Genomic DNA, 19,427 nt, shown 5'->3' on the forward strand with positions numbered 1-19,427 from the left:
CACCCACCCACGGGTGAACCTGGTCAGGGTACTTTCTCTAATGAGCAGACTCTGACCCCGGCGGGCTACCGGTGTTTTCATTTGCTCCTTTCTTTCTTCCATTTCGGGAAAGGCTTCCTTACTGGGTTTGGAAATCTCCTGTGCCTTTCCTCGCCTATTCTGTCAGCTTTAAATTTCTCTTTCAGTTGCCACCCTCACAGATGTATTAGGAAACTCTTTTCGGTGCATTCATTAGTGAAATGACCCAGATGAAGCTCGAATCCAATAGCTCATCGCCGATTTTTAGCAAGTCCACACCCCGGGGTGGTTGGGGTCCAATCCACCCCGGGCCAGGCCCAGGCCCCTTGGACCGGGCCAGAGAAGGACACAGAGCAGGGTCCGGCCCCCACGGTAGCGGTGCCCGCAGTTCTCCAAGGGCTTGGGGGTTTTCCAGAGGGAGGAGACAGAGGGGATTGATTTCTTCAGAGCCCCCCAAACCACCCCACCCCACCCCACCCCACCCCACCCCACCCCACCCATGGGACACATCCCGAGAGACGCCCCTACACTCGCTCCCCTCCCCCATGCGCTGTGCCCCAGCCCTGGCCCTGGGGAATAGGCGGCAGCCCACGCACAGGGCGGGGGGCACAGCTGAAAGGGTTTGTGGGGGAGGGCGGCCCCTGGCTGGGGGCAAAGGTCGAGCGCCCCGCGCGCGCGTGCGCAGTCAGCAGCGGCGGCGCGCTGGGGGTGGGGGGCGGGTAGGTGAAGGAGGCGAGGCGAGGAGAGGAGGGGGGCTGGAAGGTCTCCACCTTGGCGGGTCCACCCGTGGAGGCCCATCTCGCGCGCGCGCGCACGCGTGTGTGTGTGTGTGTGTGTGGACAGCCCCCCACGCCGCCCCGCCCCTCTCCCCAGTCCCGCGGAGCCCGCCGGACCCGGCCGGCGAGGGGAAGCGCAGAGAGGCTCGGCTTCTTGAGCGGGGCAGGGGCGCCCTCCACCGTCTCCGGCCAAGCCGGCCTGAACGCGCCCGGTCTCGTCTGATCTCCGAAGCTAAGCAGGGTCGGGCCTGGTTAGTACTTGGATGGGAGACCGCCCGGGAATACCGGGTGCCGTAGGCTTTTGTTTTTTTTGTTTTTTGCCTCTTGTTCTGTCCCCTTTCTGGGAGCGCGGCGGCGGTCCGGGGGATCACCCCCACCCTCAGCGCCCGTCGCGGTGCCTGGCGCCCCAGCCCGCACCGTGGGGCCTCCTCTTGTCCCGAGCCGTGACACCGCCGCCACGCGGCAGCATGCGTGGCATCTGGACTGTCAGGTGTCAGACCAAAGGTCTGGTCTGTGGGAACCGACACGCTGGAGGAAACCTTGAGAGGCTGAGAGGGGAGGGAGTTCCAGGAGAATTCCAGGACGTCATTTTGAGCGAGTATGTGACCAGAACTCGTCCCGTTGCTTTTGGGGTTCTACGGGCTACACGTAGGAATCTTTGGTGGTGGCACTGGATGTTGGGGGATCCGGAGTCACACGCAGACCTGCTCCACAGGCCTCATTTTACTTTTCTTTTCGGATTCATTTTCTGAAAAGGTGTCTCTTATCTCTATGATTACATTTCCTTTTCTCTCTCTCTCCGAGCAGATCATGGGAGTCCACGTATTGAGGTGACATGTATTGCCCGTGCCCCCCTCCCCCCCGTTTTCTGATTCATTTATTTCTCATTTTCTCCCAGCGTATGGTGGGGGTACCAATGTTAAGGTCAGCTGCATCGCCCTGTCCCCGCCTCCCCCCTCGGGTCAGAGCTTCAAGTGCGCCCATGCCCCGGTTGGTGCGCACCCACCCCATTCCTAATGGATGTGCACGCCCATCCCCTCCCCACGCCCGCCCGACACCCACCCGATGAAGGCGATTCCTCTGTGTCCACTTAGGTGTCCATCGGTTCCTACCAATCTGCCGGCGAGCGCGCGCACGTGGCGCTCTTGTGTCCGTTCTTGGGACACTTGGCTTACTGGAACGGGTTCCAGCTCTGGCCGGGAGAACACGAGAGGTGCCCTCTCACCGCTGTTCCTCATAGCTGAACGGCACTCCGTGGTGTCCACGCGCCACATTTCATTAATGCACCCGTGGATCGATGGGCACTCGGGGCGCTTCCACATCTTTGCGATTGTGAATGGCGCCCTAACTGTAACCCTGACCCCTACCCAGCCCAGTCTCCTCTGCCCCAGCCTGAGGCGCTCCTCCCCCGCCAGGCCCGTCACTGTCCTGGTCCCCTGCCTGACCGGCTCCTTCCCGCCCGGCCTGTCACCGTCCTCTGCCCCTGCGTGACACGCTCCTCCCCGCCCGGCCCATCACCTTGGCCCCTGCCTGACTCGCTCCTCCCCACCTCGGGCTCCTCCGTCGCCTGGGCCTTCCAAGGGCTTGGTGTGGACGCTGCTTCCAGGAAGCCCTCCAGGAACCCGGCAGCAGGGCGGCCGCAGCAGTCTCGCGCGGGGCACGTGCCCCCACTGTGCCGCGGGGGCCCAGCCTGGTGTCTTCTCTGAGGCCCTGCGGCTGCCGCTCCCCGCGAGGGGAGAGCCGTGGAGGTGGGGACCGCCTCCTGGTGGGGACGTACACCCAGCTCTCCGCCGCGTCGGATTCCGGGGCTCTCTGTCCTGCCTGCCCGGAGGCCCAGCTGGCCTGCGGGTCCTTAGAGTGGCAGAAACGTCCTCAAGCTGATATTGCCAGTCAGGTGGGTGTCTGCACTTTTGTGCCGGGCACCCCGGGGAGGCCCAGGGGCTGGCTGGACAACGCGGCCTGCTGGGGGTCGGGGGTGCGCTTTGGAGGAGCAACCGATGCCCTTTGGACTTTGCTAGCAGCGTCTGAGGTGTCTCTGAGCCCTGCTCCATGTCGGGGAGAGGAGGAGGAGCAGGAGGAGGAGGAGGAGGAGGAGGAGGTGGCAGGGGCCGTGACCTACAGTCGTGTTCCCGGGGTGGCACGGCATGTGGCTTCTTCCACAGGCTGCTTGGCCTGGGCTCCCTGCACCTGGGCCTTTGGAGGACTGGCCCTGTTCTTGCCGACACTTCCTGCAGGGACCCAGAGCTGGGAGGTTGCATCTCCCAGACCTGGGTCGGGCAGAGCCCCAGCGGGCCATGCCCACAACCTCTCTCAGCACGGGTCCCCCAGAAGGCTTCTTTGGGACCAGGATTCTCTTGCGGGTGACTGTTTAAGGTCTGGCCCCTGGGTGGAGGGGCACCAGGAGTAGAGGAGCAGGAAGGGGAAGGGGGTGGCCAGGCGAGGGGACACTTTGAGGCCAAGTCCAAGCTTCAGCCTGATCCTCCTGGGAACCCCGGGGTGTACATCACACCTCCTGGTTGTCCTGCTCTGAGACCGGGACCCGGGCTTCGCATTTTCACAGCAGCCAGTCGTGGGCTGAGGACACCTGGGGCGTTGGGAACTCCCTGGCTTCTCCTTGGTTTAACATCTGAGCTGCTTGTGAATCGAGCCGCCACACACGCCCGAGTGCAGGTGTCTTCTGCACAGACTGTGGGCCTCGCTCTTCTGAATGCCGCTAGCTCGCCACCCACCCACGGGTGAACCTGGTCAGGGTACTTTCTCTAATGAGCAGACTCTGACCCCGGCGGGCTACCGGTGTTTTCATTTGCTCCTTTCTTTCTTCCATTTCGGGAAAGGCTTCCTTACTGGGTTTGGAAATCTCCTGTGCCTTTCCTCGCCTATTCTGTCAGCTTTAAATTTCTCTTTCAGTTGCCACCCTCACAGATGTATTAGGAAACTCTTTTCGGTGCATTCATTAGTGAAATGACCCAGATGAAGCTCGAATCCAATAGCTAATCGCCGATTTTTAGCAAGTCCACACCCCGGGGTGGTTGGGGTCCAATCCACCCCGGGCCAGGCCCAGGCCCCTTGGACCGGGCCAGAGAAGGACACAGAGCAGGGTCCGGCCCCCACGGTAGCGGTGCCCGCAGTTCTCCAAGGGCTTGGGGGTTTTCCAGAGGGAGGAGACAGAGGGGATTGATTTCTTCAGAGCCCCCCAAACCACCCCACCCCACCCCACCCCACCCCACCCCACCCCACCCATGGGACACATCCCGAGAGACGCCCCTACACTCGCTCCCCTCCCCCATGCGCTGTGCCCCAGCCCTGGCCCTGGGGAATAGGCGGCAGCCCACGCACAGGGCGGGGGGCACAGCTGAAAGGGTTTGTGGGGGAGGGCGGCCCCTGGCTGGGGGCAAAGGTCGAGCGCCCCGCGCGCGCGTGCGCAGTCAGCAGCGGCGGCGCGCTGGGGGTGGGGGGCGGGTAGGTGAAGGAGGCGAGGCGAGGAGAGGAGGGGGGCTGGAAGGTCTCCACCTTGGCGGGTCCACCCGTGGAGGCCCATCTCGCGCGCGCGCGCACGCGTGTGTGTGTGTGTGTGTGTGGACAGCCCCCCACGCCGCCCCGCCCCTCTCCCCAGTCCCGCGGAGCCCGCCGGACCCGGCCGGCGAGGGGAAGCGCAGAGAGGCTCGGCTTCTTGAGCGGGGCAGGGGCGCCCTCCACCGTCTCCGGCCAAGCCGGCCTGAACGCGCCCGGTCTCGTCTGATCTCCGAAGCTAAGCAGGGTCGGGCCTGGTTAGTACTTGGATGGGAGACCGCCCGGGAATACCGGGTGCCGTAGGCTTTTGTTTTTTTTGTTTTTTGCCTCTTGTTCTGTCCCCTTTCTGGGAGCGCGGCGGCGGTCCGGGGGATCACCCCCACCCTCAGCGCCCGTCGCGGTGCCTGGCGCCCCAGCCCGCACCGTGGGGCCTCCTCTTGTCCCGAGCCGTGACACCGCCGCCACGCGGCAGCATGCGTGGCATCTGGACTGTCAGGTGTCAGACCAAAGGTCTGGTCTGTGGGAACCGACACGCTGGAGGAAACCTTGAGAGGCTGAGAGGGGAGGGAGTTCCAGGAGAATTCCAGGACGTCATTTTGAGCGAGTATGTGACCAGAACTCGTCCCGTTGCTTTTGGGGTTCTACGGGCTACACGTAGGAATCTTTGGTGGTGGCACTGGATGTTGGGGGATCCGGAGTCACACGCAGACCTGCTCCACAGGCCTCATTTTACTTTTCTTTTCGGATTCATTTTCTGAAAAGGTGTCTCTTATCTCTATGATTACATTTCCTTTTCTCTCTCTCTCCGAGCAGATCATGGGAGTCCACGTATTGAGGTGACATGTATTGCCCGTGCCCCCCTCCCCCCCGTTTTCTGATTCATTTATTTCTCATTTTCTCCCAGCGTATGGTGGGGGTACCAATGTTAAGGTCAGCTGCATCGCCCTGTCCCCGCCTCCCCCCTCGGGTCAGAGCTTCAAGTGCGCCCATGCCCCGGTTGGTGCGCACCCACCCCATTCCTAATGGATGTGCACGCCCATCCCCTCCCCACGCCCGCCCGACACCCACCCGATGAAGGCGATTCCTCTGTGTCCACTTAGGTGTCCATCGGTTCCTACCAATCTGCCGGCGAGCGCGCGCACGTGGCGCTCTTGTGTCCGTTCTTGGGACACTTGGCTTACTGGAACGGGTTCCAGCTCTGGCCGGGAGAACACGAGAGGTGCCCTCTCACCGCTGTTCCTCATAGCTGAACGGCACTCCGTGGTGTCCACGCGCCACATTTCATTAATGCACCCGTGGATCGATGGGCACTCGGGGCGCTTCCACATCTTTGCGATTGTGAATGGCGCCCTAACTGTAACCCTGACCCCTACCCAGCCCAGTCTCCTCTGCCCCAGCCTGAGGCGCTCCTCCCCCGCCAGGCCCGTCACTGTCCTGGTCCCCTGCCTGACCGGCTCCTTCCCGCCCGGCCTGTCACCGTCCTCTGCCCCTGCGTGACACGCTCCTCCCCGCCCGGCCCATCACCTTGGCCCCTGCCTGACTCGCTCCTCCCCACCTCGGGCTCCTCCGTCGCCTGGGCCTTCCAAGGGCTTGGTGTGGACGCTGCTTCCAGGAAGCCCTCCAGGAACCCGGCAGCAGGGCGGCCGCAGCAGTCTCGCGCGGGGCACGTGCCCCCACTGTGCCGCGGGGGCCCAGCCTGGTGTCTTCTCTGAGGCCCTGCGGCTGCCGCTCCCCGCGAGGGGAGAGCCGTGGAGGTGGGGACCGCCTCCTGGTGGGGACGTACACCCAGCTCTCCGCCGCGTCGGATTCCGGGGCTCTCTGTCCTGCCTGCCCGGAGGCCCAGCTGGCCTGCGGGTCCTTAGAGTGGCAGAAACGTCCTCAAGCTGATATTGCCAGTCAGGTGGGTGTCTGCACTTTTGTGCCGGGCACCCCGGGGAGGCCCAGGGGCTGGCTGGACAACGCGGCCTGCTGGGGGTCGGGGGTGCGCTTTGGAGGAGCAACCGATGCCCTTTGGACTTTGCTAGCAGCGTCTGAGGTGTCTCTGAGCCCTGCTCCATGTCGGGGAGAGGAGGAGGAGCAGGAGGAGGAGGAGGAGGAGGAGGAGGTGGCAGGGGCCGTGACCTACAGTCGTGTTCCCGGGGTGGCACGGCATGTGGCTTCTTCCACAGGCTGCTTGGCCTGGGCTCCCTGCACCTGGGCCTTTGGAGGACTGGCCCTGTTCTTGCCGACACTTCCTGCAGGGACCCAGAGCTGGGAGGTTGCATCTCCCAGACCTGGGTCGGGCAGAGCCCCAGCGGGCCATGCCCACAACCTCTCTCAGCACGGGTCCCCCAGAAGGCTTCTTTGGGACCAGGATTCTCTTGCGGGTGACTGTTTAAGGTCTGGCCCCTGGGTGGAGGGGCACCAGGAGTAGAGGAGCAGGAAGGGGAAGGGGGTGGCCAGGCGAGGGGACACTTTGAGGCCAAGTCCAAGCTTCAGCCTGATCCTCCTGGGAACCCCGGGGTGTACATCACACCTCCTGGTTGTCCTGCTCTGAGACCGGGACCCGGGCTTCGCATTTTCACAGCAGCCAGTCGTGGGCTGAGGACACCTGGGGCGTTGGGAACTCCCTGGCTTCTCCTTGGTTTAACATCTGAGCTGCTTGTGAATCGTGCCGCCACACACGCCCGAGTGCAGGTGTCTTCTGCACAGACTGCGGGCCTCGCTCTTCTGAATGCCGCTAGCTCGCCACCCACCCACGGGTGAACCTGGTCAGGGTACTTTCTCTAAGGAGCAGACTCTGACCCCGGCGGGCTACCGGTGTTTTCATTTGCTCCTTTCTTTCTTCCATTTCGGGAAAGGCTTCCTTACTGGGTTTGGAAATCTCCTGTGCCTTTCCTCGCCTATTCTGTCAGCTTTAAATTTCTCTTTCAGTTGCCACCCTCACAGATGTATTAGGAAACTCTTTTCGGAGCATTCATTAGTGAAATGACCCAGATGAAGCTCGAATCCAATAGCTCATCGCCGATTTTTAGCAAGTCCACACCCCGGGGTGGTTGGGGTCCAATCCACCCCGGGCCAGGCCCAGGCCCCTTGGACCGGGCCAGAGAAGGACACAGAGCAGGGTCCGGCCCCCACGGTAGCGGTGCCCGCAGTTCTCCAAGGGCTTGGGGGTTTTCCAGAGGGAGGAGACAGAGGGGATTGATTTCTTCAGAGCCCCCCAAACCACCCCACCCCACCCCACCCCACCCCACCCCACCCCACCCATGGGACACATCCCGAGAGACGCCCCTACACTCGCTCCCCTCCCCCATGCGCTGTGCCCCAGCCCTGGCCCTGGGGAATAGGCGGCAGCCCACGCACAGGGCGGGGGGCACAGCTGAAAGGGTTTGTGGGGGAGGGCGGCCCCTGGCTGGGGGCAAAGGTCGAGCGCCCCGCGCGCGCGTGCGCAGTCAGCAGCGGCGGCGCGCTGGGGGTGGGGGGCGGGTAGGTGAAGGAGGCGAGGCGAGGAGAGGAGGGGGGCTGGAAGGTCTCCACCTTGGCGGGTCCACCCGTGGAGGCCCATCTCGCGCGCGCGCGCACGCGTGTGTGTGTGTGTGTGTGTGGACAGCCCCCCACGCCGCCCCGCCCCTCTCCCCAGTCCCGCGGAGCCCGCCGGACCCGGCCGGCGAGGGGAAGCGCAGAGAGGCTCGGCTTCTTGAGCGGGGCAGGGGCGCCCTCCACCGTCTCCGGCCAAGCCGGCCTGAACGCGCCCGGTCTCGTCTGATCTCCGAAGCTAAGCAGGGTCGGGCCTGGTTAGTACTTGGATGGGAGCCCGCCCGGGAATACCGGGTGCCGTAGGCTTTTGTTTTTTTTGTTTTTTGCCTCTTGTTCTGTCCCCTTTCTGGGAGCGCGGCGGCGGTCCGGGGGATCACCCCCACCCTCAGCGCCCGTCGCGGTGCCTGGCGCCCCAGCCCGCACCGTGGGGCCTCCTCTTGTCCCGAGCCGTGACACCGCCGCCACGCGGCAGCATGCGTGGCATCTGGACTGTCAGGTGTCAGACCAAAGGTCTGGTCTGTGGGAACCGACACGCTGGAGGAAACCTTGAGAGGCTGAGAGGGGAGGGAGTTCCAGGAGAATTCCAGGACGTCATTTTGAGCGAGTATGTGACCAGAACTCGTCCCGTTGCTTTTGGGGTTCTACGGGCTACACGTAGGAATCTTTGGTGGTGGCACTGGATGTTGGGGGATCCGGAGTCACACGCAGACCTGCTCCACAGGCCTCATTTTACTTTTCTTTTCGGATTCATTTTCTGAAAAGGTGTCTCTTATCTCTATGATTACATTTCCTTTTCTCTCTCTCTCCGAGCAGATCATGGGAGTCCACGTATTGAGGTGACATGTATTGCCCGTGCCCCCCTCCCCCCCGTTTTCTGATTCATTTATTTCTCATTTTCTCCCAGCGTATGGTGGGGGTACCAATGTTAAGGTCAGCTGCATCGCCCTGTCCCCGCCTCCCCCCTCGGGTCAGAGCTTCAAGTGCGCCCATGCCCCGGTTGGTGCGCACCCACCCCATTCCTAATGGATGTGCACGCCCATCCCCTCCCCACGCCCGCCCGACACCCACCCGATGAAGGCGATTCCTCTGTGTCCACTTAGGTGTCCATCGGTTCCTACCAATCTGCCGGCGAGCGCGCGCACGTGGCGCTCTTGTGTCCGTTCTTGGGACACTTGGCTTACTGGAACGGGTTCCAGCTCTGGCCGGGAGAACACGAGAGGTGCCCTCTCACCGCTGTTCCTCATAGCTGAACGGCACTCCGTGGTGTCCACGCGCCACATTTCATTAATGCACCCGTGGATCGATGGGCACTCGGGGCGCTTCCACATCTTTGCGATTGTGAATGGCGCCCTAACTGTAACCCTGACCCCTACCCAGCCCAGTCTCCTCTGCCCCAGCCTGAGGCGCTCCTCCCCCGCCAGGCCCGTCACTGTCCTGGTCCCCTGCCTGACCGGCTCCTTCCCGCCCGGCCTGTCACCGTCCTCTGCCCCTGCGTGACACGCTCCTCCCCGCCCGGCCCATCACCTTGGCCCCTGCCTGACTCGCTCCTCCCCACCTCGGGCTCCTCCGTCGCCTGGGCCTTCCAAGGGCTTGGTGTGGACGCTGCTTCCAGGAAGCCCTCCAGGAACCCGGCAGCAGGGCGGCCGCAGCAGTCTCGCGCGGGGCACGTGCCCCCACTGTGCCGCGGGGGCCCAGCCTGGTGTCTTCTCTGAGGCCCTGCGGCTGCCGCTCCCCGCGAGGGGAGAGCCGTGGAGGTGGGGACCGCCTCCTGGTGGGGACGTACACCCAGCTCTCCGCCGCGTCGGATTCCGGGGCTCTCTGTCCTGCCTGCCCGGAGGCCCAGCTGGCCTGCGGGTCCTTAGAGTGGCAGAAACGTCCTCAAGCTGATATTGCCAGTCAGGTGGGTGTCTGCACTTTTGTGCCGGGCACCCCGGGGAGGCCCAGGGGCTGGCTGGACAACGCGGCCTGCTGGGGGTCGGGGGTGCGCTTTGGAGGAGCAACCGATGCCCTTTGGACTTTGCTAGCAGCGTCTGAGGTGTCTCTGAGCCCTGCTCCATGTCGGGGAGAGGAGGAGGAGCAGGAGGAGGAGGAGGAGGAGGAGGAGGTGGCAGGGGCCGTGACCTACAGTCGTGTTCCCGGGGTGGCACGGCATGTGGCTTCTTCCACAGGCTGCTTGGCCTGGGCTCCCTGCACCTGGGCCTTTGGAGGACTGGCCCTGTTCTTGCCGACACTTCCTGCAGGGACCCAGAGCTGGGAGGTTGCATCTCCCAGACCTGGGTCGGGCAGAGCCCCAGCGGGCCATGCCCACAACCTCTCTCAGCACGGGTCCCCCAGAAGGCTTCTTTGGGACCAGGATTCTCTTGCGGGTGACTGTTTAAGGTCTGGCCCCTGGGTGGAGGGGCACCAGGAGTAGAGGAGCAGGAAGGGGAAGGGGGTGGCCAGGCGAGGGGACACTTTGAGGCCAAGTCCAAGCTTCAGCCTGATCCTCCTGGGAACCCCGGGGTGTACATCACACCTCCTGGTTGTCCTGCTCTGAGACCGGGACCCGGGCTTCGCATTTTCACAGCAGCCAGTCGTGGGCTGAGGACACCTGGGGCGTTGGGAACTCCCTGGCTTCTCCTTGGTTTAACATCTGAGCTGCTTGTGAATCGTGCCGCCACACACGCCCGAGTGCAGGTGTCTTCTGCACAGACTGCGGGCCTCGCTCTTCTGAATGCCGCTAGCTCGCCACCCACCCACGGGTGAACCTGGTCAGGGTACTTTCTCTAAGGAGCAGACTCTGACCCCGGCGGGCTACCGGTGTTTTCATTTGCTCCTTTCTTTCTTCCATTTCGGGAAAGGCTTCCTTACTGGGTTTGGAAATCTCCTGTGCCTTTCCTCGCCTATTCTGTCAGCTTTAAATTTCTCTTTCAGTTGCCACCCTCACAGATGTATTAGGAAACTCTTTTCGGAGCATTCATTAGTGAAATGACCCAGATGAAGCTCGAATCCAATAGCTCATCGCCGATTTTTAGCAAGTCCACACCCCGGGGTGGTTGGGGTCCAATCCACCCCGGGCCAGGCCCAGGCCCCTTGGACCGGGCCAGAGAAGGACACAGAGCAGGGTCCGGCCCCCACGGTAGCGGTGCCCGCAGTTCTCCAAGGGCTTGGGGGTTTTCCAGAGGGAGGAGACAGAGGGGATTGATTTCTTCAGAGCCCCCCAAACCACCCCACCCCACCCCACCCCACCCCACCCCACCCCACCCATGGGACACATCCCGAGAGACGCCCCTACACTCGCTCCCCTCCCCCATGCGCTGTGCCCCAGCCCTGGCCCTGGGGAATAGGCGGCAGCCCACGCACAGGGCGGGGGGCACAGCTGAAAGGGTTTGTGGGGGAGGGCGGCCCCTGGCTGGGGGCAAAGGTCGAGCGCCCCGCGCGCGCGTGCGCAGTCAGCAGCGGCGGCGCGCTGGGGGTGGGGGGCGGGTAGGTGAAGGAGGCGAGGCGAGGAGAGGAGGGGGGCTGGAAGGTCTCCACCTTGGCGGGTCCACCCGTGGAGGCCCATCTCGCGCGCGCGCGCACGCGTGTGTGTGTGTGTGTGTGTGTGTGTGTGTGTGTGTGTGTGTGTGTACAGCCCCCCACGCCGCCCCGCCCCTCTCCCCAGTCCCGCGGAGCCCGCCGGACCCGGCCGGCGAGGGGAAGCGCAGAGAGGCTCGGCTTCTTGAGCGGGGCAGGGGCGCCCTCCACCGTCTCCGGCCAAGCCGGCCTGAACGCGCCCGGTCTCGTCTGATCTCCGAAGCTAAGCAGGGTCGGGCCTGGTTAGTACTTGGATGGGAGACCGCCCGGGAATACCGGGTGCCGTAGGCTTTTGTTTTTTTTGTTTTTTGCCTCTTGTTCTGTCCCCTTTCTGGGAGCGCGGCGGCGGTCCGGGGGATCACCCCCACCCTCAGCGCCCGTCGCGGTGCCTGGCGCCCCAGCCCGCACCGTGGGGCCTCCTCTTGTCCCGAGCCGTGACACCGCCGCCACGCGGCAGCATGCGTGGCATCTGGACTGTCAGGTGTCAGACCAAAGGTCTGGTCTGTGGGAACCGACACGCTGGAGGAAACCTTGAGAGGCTGAGAGGGGAGGGAGTTCCAGGAGAATTCCAGGACGTCATTTTGAGCGAGTATGTGACCAGAACTCGTCCCGTTGCTTTTGGGGTTCTACGGGCTACACGTAGGAATCTTTGGTGGTGGCACTGGATGTTGGGGGATCCGGAGTCACACGCAGACCTGCTCCACAGGCCTCATTTTACTTTTCTTTTCGGATTCATTTTCTGAAAAGGTGTCTCTTATCTCTATGATTACATTTCCTTTTCTCTCTCTCTCCGAGCAGATCATGGGAGTCCACGTATTGAGGTGACATGTATTGCCCGTGCCCCCCTCCCCCCCGTTTTCTGATTCATTTATTTCTCATTTTCTCCCAGCGTATGGTGGGGGTACCAATGTTAAGGTCAGCTGCATCGCCCTGTCCCCGCCTCCCCCCTCGGGTCAGAGCTTCAAGTGCGCCCATGCCCCGGTTGGTGCGCACCCACCCCATTCCTAATGGATGTGCACGCCCATCCCCTCCCCACGCCCGCCCGACACCCACCCGATGAAGGCGATTCCTCTGTGTCCACTTAGGTGTCCATCGGTTCCTACCAATCTGCCGGCGAGCGCGCGCACGTGGCGCTCTTGTGTCCGTTCTTGGGACACTTGGCTTACTGGAACGGGTTCCAGCTCTGGCCGGGAGAACACGAGAGGTGCCCTCTCACCGCTGTTCCTCATAGCTGAACGGCACTCCGTGGTGTCCACGCGCCACATTTCATTAATGCACCCGTGGATCGATGGGCACTCGGGGCGCTTCCACATCTTTGCGATTGTGAATGGCGCCCTAACTGTAACCCTGACCCCTACCCAGCCCAGTCTCCTCTGCCCCAGCCTGAGGCGCTCCTCCCCCGCCAGGCCCGTCACTGTCCTGGTCCCCTGCCTGACCGGCTCCTTCCCGCCCGGCCTGTCACCGTCCTCTGCCCCTGCGTGACACGCTCCTCCCCGCCCGGCCCATCACCTTGGCCCCTGCCTGACTCGCTCCTCCCCACCTCGGGCTCCTCCGTCGCCTGGGCCTTCCAAGGGCTTGGTGTGGACGCTGCTTCCAGGAAGCCCTCCAGGAACCCGGCAGCAGGGCGGCCGCAGCAGTCTCGCGCGGGGCACGTGCCCCCACTGTGCCGCGGGGGCCCAGCCTGGTGTCTTCTCTGAGGCCCTGCGGCTGCCGCTCCCCGCGAGGGGAGAGCCGTGGAGGTGGGGACCGCCTCCTGGTGGGGACGTACACCCAGCTCTCCGCCGCGTCGGATTCCGGGGCTCTCTGTCCTGCCTGCCCGGAGGCCCAGCTGGCCTGCGGGTCCTTAGAGTGGCAGAAACGTCCTCAAGCTGATATTGCCAGTCAGGTGGGTGTCTGCACTTTTGTGCCGGGCACCCCGGGGAGGCCCAGGGGCTGGCTGGACAACGCGGCCTGCTGGGGGTCGGGGGTGCGCTTTGGAGGAGCAACCGATGCCCTTTGGACTTTGCTAGCAGCGTCTGAGGTGTCTCTGAGCCCTGCTCCATGTCGGGGAGAGGAGGAGGAGCAGGAGGAGGAGGAGGAGGAGGAGGAGGTGGCAGGGGCCGTGACCTACAGTCGTGTTCCCGGGGTGGCACGGCATGTGGCTTCTTCCACAGGCTGCTTGGCCTGGGCTCCCTGCACCTGGGCCTTTGGAGGACTGGCCCTGTTCTTGCCGACACTTCCTGCAGGGACCCAGAGCTGGGAGGTTGCATCTCCCAGACCTGGGTCGGGCAGAGCCCCAGCGGGCCATGCCCACAACCTCTCTCAGCACGGGTCCCCCAGAAGGCTTCTTTGGGACCAGGATTCTCTTGCGGGTGACTGTTTAAGGTCTGGCCCCTGGGTGGAGGGGCACCAGGAGTAGAGGAGCAGGAAGGGGAAGGGGGTGGCCAGGCGAGGGGACACTTTGAGGCCAAGTCCAAGCTTCAGCCTGATCCTCCTGGGAACCCCGGGGTGTACATCACACCTCCTGGTTGTCCTGCTCTGAGACCGGGACCCGGGCTTCGCATTTTCACAGCAGCCAGTCGTGGGCTGAGGACACCTGGGGCGTTGGGAACTCCCTGGCTTCTCCTTGGTTTAACATCTGAGCTGCTTGTGAATCGTGCTGCCACACACGCCCGAGTGCAGGTGTCTTCTGCACAGACTGCGGGCCTCGCTCTTCTGAATGCCGCTAGCTCGCCACCCACCCACGGGTGAACCTGGTCAGGGTACTTTCTCTAAGGAGCAGACTCTGACCCCGGCGGGCTACCGGTGTTTTCATTTGCTCCTTTCTTTCTTCCATTTCGGGAAAGGCTTCCTTACTGGGTTTGGAAATCTCCTGTGCCTTTCCTCGCCTATTCTGTCAGCTTTAAATTTCTCTTTCAGTTGCCACCCTCACAGATGTATTAGGAAACTCTTTTCGGAGCATTCATTAGTGAAATGACCCAGATGAAGCTCGAATCCAATAGCTCATCGCCGATTTTTAGCAAGTCCACACCCCGGGGTGGTTGGGGTCCAATCCACCCCGGGCCAGGCCCAGGCCCCTTGGACCGGGCCAGAGAAGGACACAGAGCAGGGTCCGGCCCCCACGGTAGCGGTGCCCGCAGTTCTCCAAGGGCTTGGGGGTTTTCCAGAGGGAGGAGACAGAGGGGATTGATTTCTTCAGAGCCCCCCAAACCACCCCACCCCACCCCACCCCACCCCACCCCACCCCACCCATGGGACACATCCCGAGAGACGCCCCTACACTCGCTCCCCTCCCCCATGCGCTGTGCCCCAGCCCTGGCCCTGGGGAATAGGCGGCAGCCCACGCACAGGGCGGGGGGCACAGCTGAAAGGGTTTGTGGGGGAGGGCGGCCCCTGGCTGGGGGCAAAGGTCGAGCGCCCCGCGCGCGCGTGCGCAGTCAGCAGCGGCGGCGCGCTGGGGGTGGGGGGCGGGTAGGTGAAGGAGGCGAGGCGAGGAGAGGAGGGGGGCTGGAAGGTCTCCACCTTGGCGGGTCCACCCGTGGAGGCCCATCTCGCGCGCGCGCGCACGCGTGTGTGTGTGTGTGTGTGTGGACAGCCCCCCACGCCGCCCCGCCCCTCTCCCCAGTCCCGCGGAGCCCGCCGGACCCGGCCGGCGAGGGGAAGCGCAGAGAGGCTCGGCTTCTTGAGCGGGGCAGGGGCGCCCTCCACCGTCTCCGGCCAAGCCGGCCTGAACGCGCCCGGTCTCGTCTGATCTCCGAAGCTAAGCAGGGTCGGGCCTGGTTAGTACTTGGATGGGAGACCGCCCGGGAATACCGGGTGCCGTAGGCTTTTGTTTTTTTTGTTTTTTGCCTCTTGTTCTGTCCCCTTTCTGGGAGCGCGGCGGCGGTCCGGGGGATCACCCCCACCCTCAGCGCCCGTCGCGGTGCCTGGCGCCCCAGCCCGCACCGTGGGGCCTCCTCTTGTCCCGAGCCGTGACACCGCCGCCACGCGGCAGCATGCGTGGCATCTGGACTGTCAGGTGTCAGACCAAAGGTCTGGTCTGTGGGAACCGACACGCTGGAGGAAACCTTGAGAGGCTGAGAGGGGAGGGAGTTCCAGGAGAATTCCAGGACGTCATTTTGAGCGAGTATGTGACCAGAACTCGTCCCGTTGCTTTTGGGGTTCTACGGGCTACACGTAGGAATCTTTGGTGGTGGCACTGGATGTTGGGGGATCCGGAGTCACACGCAGACCTGCTCCACAGGCCTCATTTTACTTTTCTTTTCGGATTCATTTTCTGAAAAGGTGTCTCTTATCTCTATGATTACATTTCCTTTTCTCTCTCTCTCCGAGCAGATCATGGGAGTCCACGTATTGAGGTGACATGTATTGCCCGTGCCCCCCTCCCCCCCGTTTTCTGATTCATTTATTTCTCATTTTCTCCCAGCGTATGGTGGGGGTACCAATGTTAAGGTCAGCTGCATCGCCCTGTCCCCGCCTCCCCCCTCGGGTCAGAGCTTCAAGTGCGCCCATGCCCCGGTTGGTGCGCACCCACCCCATTCCTAATGGATGTGCACGCCCATCCCCTCCCCACGCCCGCCCGACACCCACCCGATGAAGGCGATTCCTCTGTGTCCACTTAGGTGTCCATCGGTTCCTACCAATCTGCCGGCGAGCGCGCGCACGTGGCGCTCTTGTGTCCGTTCTTGGGACACTTGGCTTACTGGAACGGGTTCCAGCTCTGGCCGGGAGAACACGAGAGGTGCCCTCTCACCGCTGTTCCTCATAGCTGAACGGCACTCCGTGGTGTCCACGCGCCACATTTCATTAATGCACCCGTGGATCGATGGGCACTCGGGGCGCTTCCACATCTTTGCGATTGTGAATGGCGCCCTAACTGTAACCCTGACCCCTACCCAGCCCAGTCTCCTCTGCCCCAGCCTGAGGCGCTCCTCCCCCGCCAGGCCCGTCACTGTCCTGGTCCCCTGCCTGACCGGCTCCTTCCCGCCCGGCCTGTCACCGTCCTCTGCCCCTGCGTGACACGCTCCTCCCCGCCCGGCCCATCACCTTGGCCCCTGCCTGACTCGCTCCTCCCCACCTCGGGCTCCTCCGTCGCCTGGGCCTTCCAAGGGCTTGGTGTGGACGCTGCTTCCAGGAAGCCCTCCAGGAACCCGGCAGCAGGGCGGCCGCAGCAGTCTCGCGCGGGGCACGTGCCCCCACTGTGCCGCGGGGGCCCAGCCTGGTGTCTTCTCTGAGGCCCTGCGGCTGCCGCTCCCCGCGAGGGGAGAGCCGTGGAGGTGGGGACCGCCTCCTGGTGGGGACGTACACCCAGCTCTCCGCCGCGTCGGATTCCGGGGCTCTCTGTCCTGCCTGCCCGGAGGCCCAGCTGGCCTGCGGGTCCTTAGAGTGGCAGAAACGTCCTCAAGCTGATATTGCCAGTCAGGTGGGTGTCTGCACTTTTGTGCCGGGCACCCCGGGGAGGCCCAGGGGCTGGCTGGACAACGCGGCCTGCTGGGGGTCGGGGGTGCGCTTTGGAGGAGCAACCGATGCCCTTTGGACTTTGCTAGCAGCGTCTGAGGTGTCTCTGAGCCCTGCTCCATGTCGGGGAGAGGAGGAGGAGCAGGAGGAGGAGGAGGAGGAGGAGGAGGTGGCAGGGGCCGTGACCTACAGTCGTGTTCCCGGGGTGGCACGGCATGTGGCTTCTTCCACAGGCTGCTTGGCCTGGGCTCCCTGCACCTGGGCCTTTGGAGGACTGGCCCTGTTCTTGCCGACACTTCCTGCAGGGACCCAGAGCTGGGAGGTTGCATCTCCCAGACCTGGGTCGGGCAGAGCCCCAGCGGGCCATGCCCACAACCTCTCTCAGCACGGGTCCCCCAGAAGGCTTCTTTGGGACCAGGATTCTCTTGCGGGTGACTGTTTAAGGTCTGGCCCCTGGGTGGAGGGGCACCAGGAGTAGAGGAGCAGGAAGGGGAAGGGGGTGGCCAGGCGAGGGGACACTTTGAGGCCAAGTCCAAGCTTCAGCCTGATCCTCCTGGGAACCCCGGGGTGTACATCACACCTCCTGGTTGTCCTGCTCTGAGACCGGGACCCGGGCTTCGCATTTTCACAGCAGCCAGTCGTGGGCTGAGGACACCTGGGGCGTTGGGAACTCCCTGGCTTCTCCTTGGTTTAACATCTGAGCTGCTTGTGAATCGAGCCGCCACACACGCCCGAGTGCAGGTGTCTTCTGCACAGACTGTGGGCCTCGCTCTTCTGAATGCCGCTAGCTCGCCACCCACCCACGGGTGAACCTGGTCAGGGTACTTTCTCTAATGAGCAGACTCTGACCCCGGCGGGCTACCGGTGTTTTCATTTGCTCCTTTCTTTCTTCCATTTCGGGAAAGGCTTCCTTACTGGGTTTGGAAATCTCCTGTGCCTTTCCTCGCCTATTCTGTCAGCTTTAAATTTCTCTTTCAGTTGCCACCCTCACAGATGTATTAGGAAACTCTTTTCGGTGCATTCATTAGTGAAATGACCCAGATGAAGCTCGAATCCAATAGCTAATCGCCGATTTTTAGCAAGTCCACACCCCGGGGTGGTTGGGGTCCAATCCACCCCGGGCCAGGCCCAGGCCCCTTGGACCGGGCCAGAGAAGGACACAGAGCAGGGTCCGGCCCCCACGGTAGCGGTGCCCGCAGTTCTCCAAGGGCTTGGGGGTTTTCCAGAGGGAGGAGACAGAGGGGATTGATTTCTTCAGAGCCCCCCAAACCACCCCACCCCACCCCACCCCACCCCACCCCACCCATGGGACACATCCCGAGAGACGCCCCTACACTCGCTCCCCTCCCCCATGCGCTGTGCCCCAGCCCTGGCCCTGGGGAATAGGCGGCAGCCCACGCACAGGGCGGGGGGCACAGCTGAAAGGGTTTGTGGGGGAGGGCGGCCCCTGGCTGGGGGCAAAGGTCGAGCGCCCCGCGCGCGCGCGCGCGCGCGCGCGCGCGTGCGCAGTCAGCAGCGGCGGCGCGCTGGGGGTGGGGGGCGGGTAGGTGAAGGAGGCGAGGCGAGGAGAGGAGGGGGGCTGGAAGGTCTCCACCTTGGCGGGTCCACCCGTGGAGGCCCATCTCGCGCGCGCGCGCACGCGTGTGTGTGTGTGTGTGTGTGTGTGTGTGTGGACAGCCCCCCACGCCGCCCCGCCCCTCTCCCCAGTCCCGCGTTGCCCGCCGGACCCGGCCGGCGAGGGGAAGCGCAGAGAGGCTCGGCTTCTTGAGCGGGGCAGGGGCGCCCTCCACCGTCTCCGGCCAAGCCGGCCTGAACGCGCCCGGTCTCGTCTGATCTCCGAAGCTAAGCAGGGTCGGGCCTGGTTAGTACTTGGATGGGAGCCCGCCCGGGAATACCGGGTGCCGTAGGCTTTTGTTTTTTTTGTTTTTTGCCTCTTGTTCTGTCCCCTTTCTGGGAGCGCGGCGGCGGTCCGGGGGATCACCCCCACCCTCAGCGCCCGTCGCGGTGCCTGGCGCCCCAGCCCGCACCGTGGGGCCTCCTCTTGTCCCGAGCCGTGACACCGCCGCCACGCGGCAGCATGCGTGGCATCTGGACTGTCAGGTGTCAGACCAAAGGTCTGGTCTGTGGGAACCGACACGCTGGAGGAAACCTTGAGAGGCTGAGAGGGGAGGGAGTTCCAGGAGAATTCCAGGACGTCATTTTGAGCGAGTATGTGACCAGAACTCGTCCCGTTGCTTTTGGGGTTCTACGGGCTACACGTAGGAATCTTTGGTGGTGGCACTGGATGTTGGGGGATCCGGAGTCACACGCAGACCTGCTCCACAGGCCTCATTTTACTTTTCTTTTCGGATTCATTTTCTGAAAAGGTGTCTCTTATCTCTATGATTACATTTCCTTTTCTCTCTCTCTCCGAGCAGATCATGGGAGTCCACGTATTGAGGTGACATGTATTGCCCGTGCCCCCCTCCCCCCCGTTTTCTGATTCATTTATTTCTCATTTTCTCCCAGCGTATGGTGGGGGTACCAATGTTAAGGTCAGCTGCATCGCCCTGTCCCCGCCTCCCCCCTCGGGTCAGAGCTTCAAGTGCGCCCATGCCCCGGTTGGTGCGCACCCAC

General features: G+C 63.6%; 6 pseudogenes; all 6 read left to right on the plus strand.

Moving 5' to 3' along the window:
- Nucleotides 1-975: 975 nt before the first annotated feature.
- On the plus strand, nucleotides 976-1,094 carry LOC142869365 (uncharacterized; annotated as a pseudogene).
- Nucleotides 1,095-4,491: 3,397 nt separating this feature from the next.
- On the plus strand, nucleotides 4,492-4,610 carry LOC142869366 (uncharacterized; annotated as a pseudogene).
- A 3,397-nt stretch (nucleotides 4,611-8,007) lies between these two features.
- On the plus strand, nucleotides 8,008-8,126 carry LOC142869369 (uncharacterized; annotated as a pseudogene).
- A 3,421-nt stretch (nucleotides 8,127-11,547) lies between these two features.
- On the plus strand, nucleotides 11,548-11,666 carry LOC142869367 (uncharacterized; annotated as a pseudogene).
- Nucleotides 11,667-15,063: 3,397 nt separating this feature from the next.
- On the plus strand, nucleotides 15,064-15,182 carry LOC142869368 (uncharacterized; annotated as a pseudogene).
- A 3,420-nt stretch (nucleotides 15,183-18,602) lies between these two features.
- On the plus strand, nucleotides 18,603-18,721 carry LOC142869371 (uncharacterized; annotated as a pseudogene).
- The last annotated feature ends 706 nt before the right edge of the window (nucleotides 18,722-19,427 follow it).

The sequence above is a fragment of the Microcebus murinus genome, unplaced genomic scaffold (genome assembly GCF_040939455.1).
Source record: "Microcebus murinus isolate Inina unplaced genomic scaffold, M.murinus_Inina_mat1.0 scaf072_hap2_Mmur4.0, whole genome shotgun sequence".
NCBI classification, from domain to species: Eukaryota; Metazoa; Chordata; class Mammalia; order Primates; family Cheirogaleidae; genus Microcebus; species Microcebus murinus.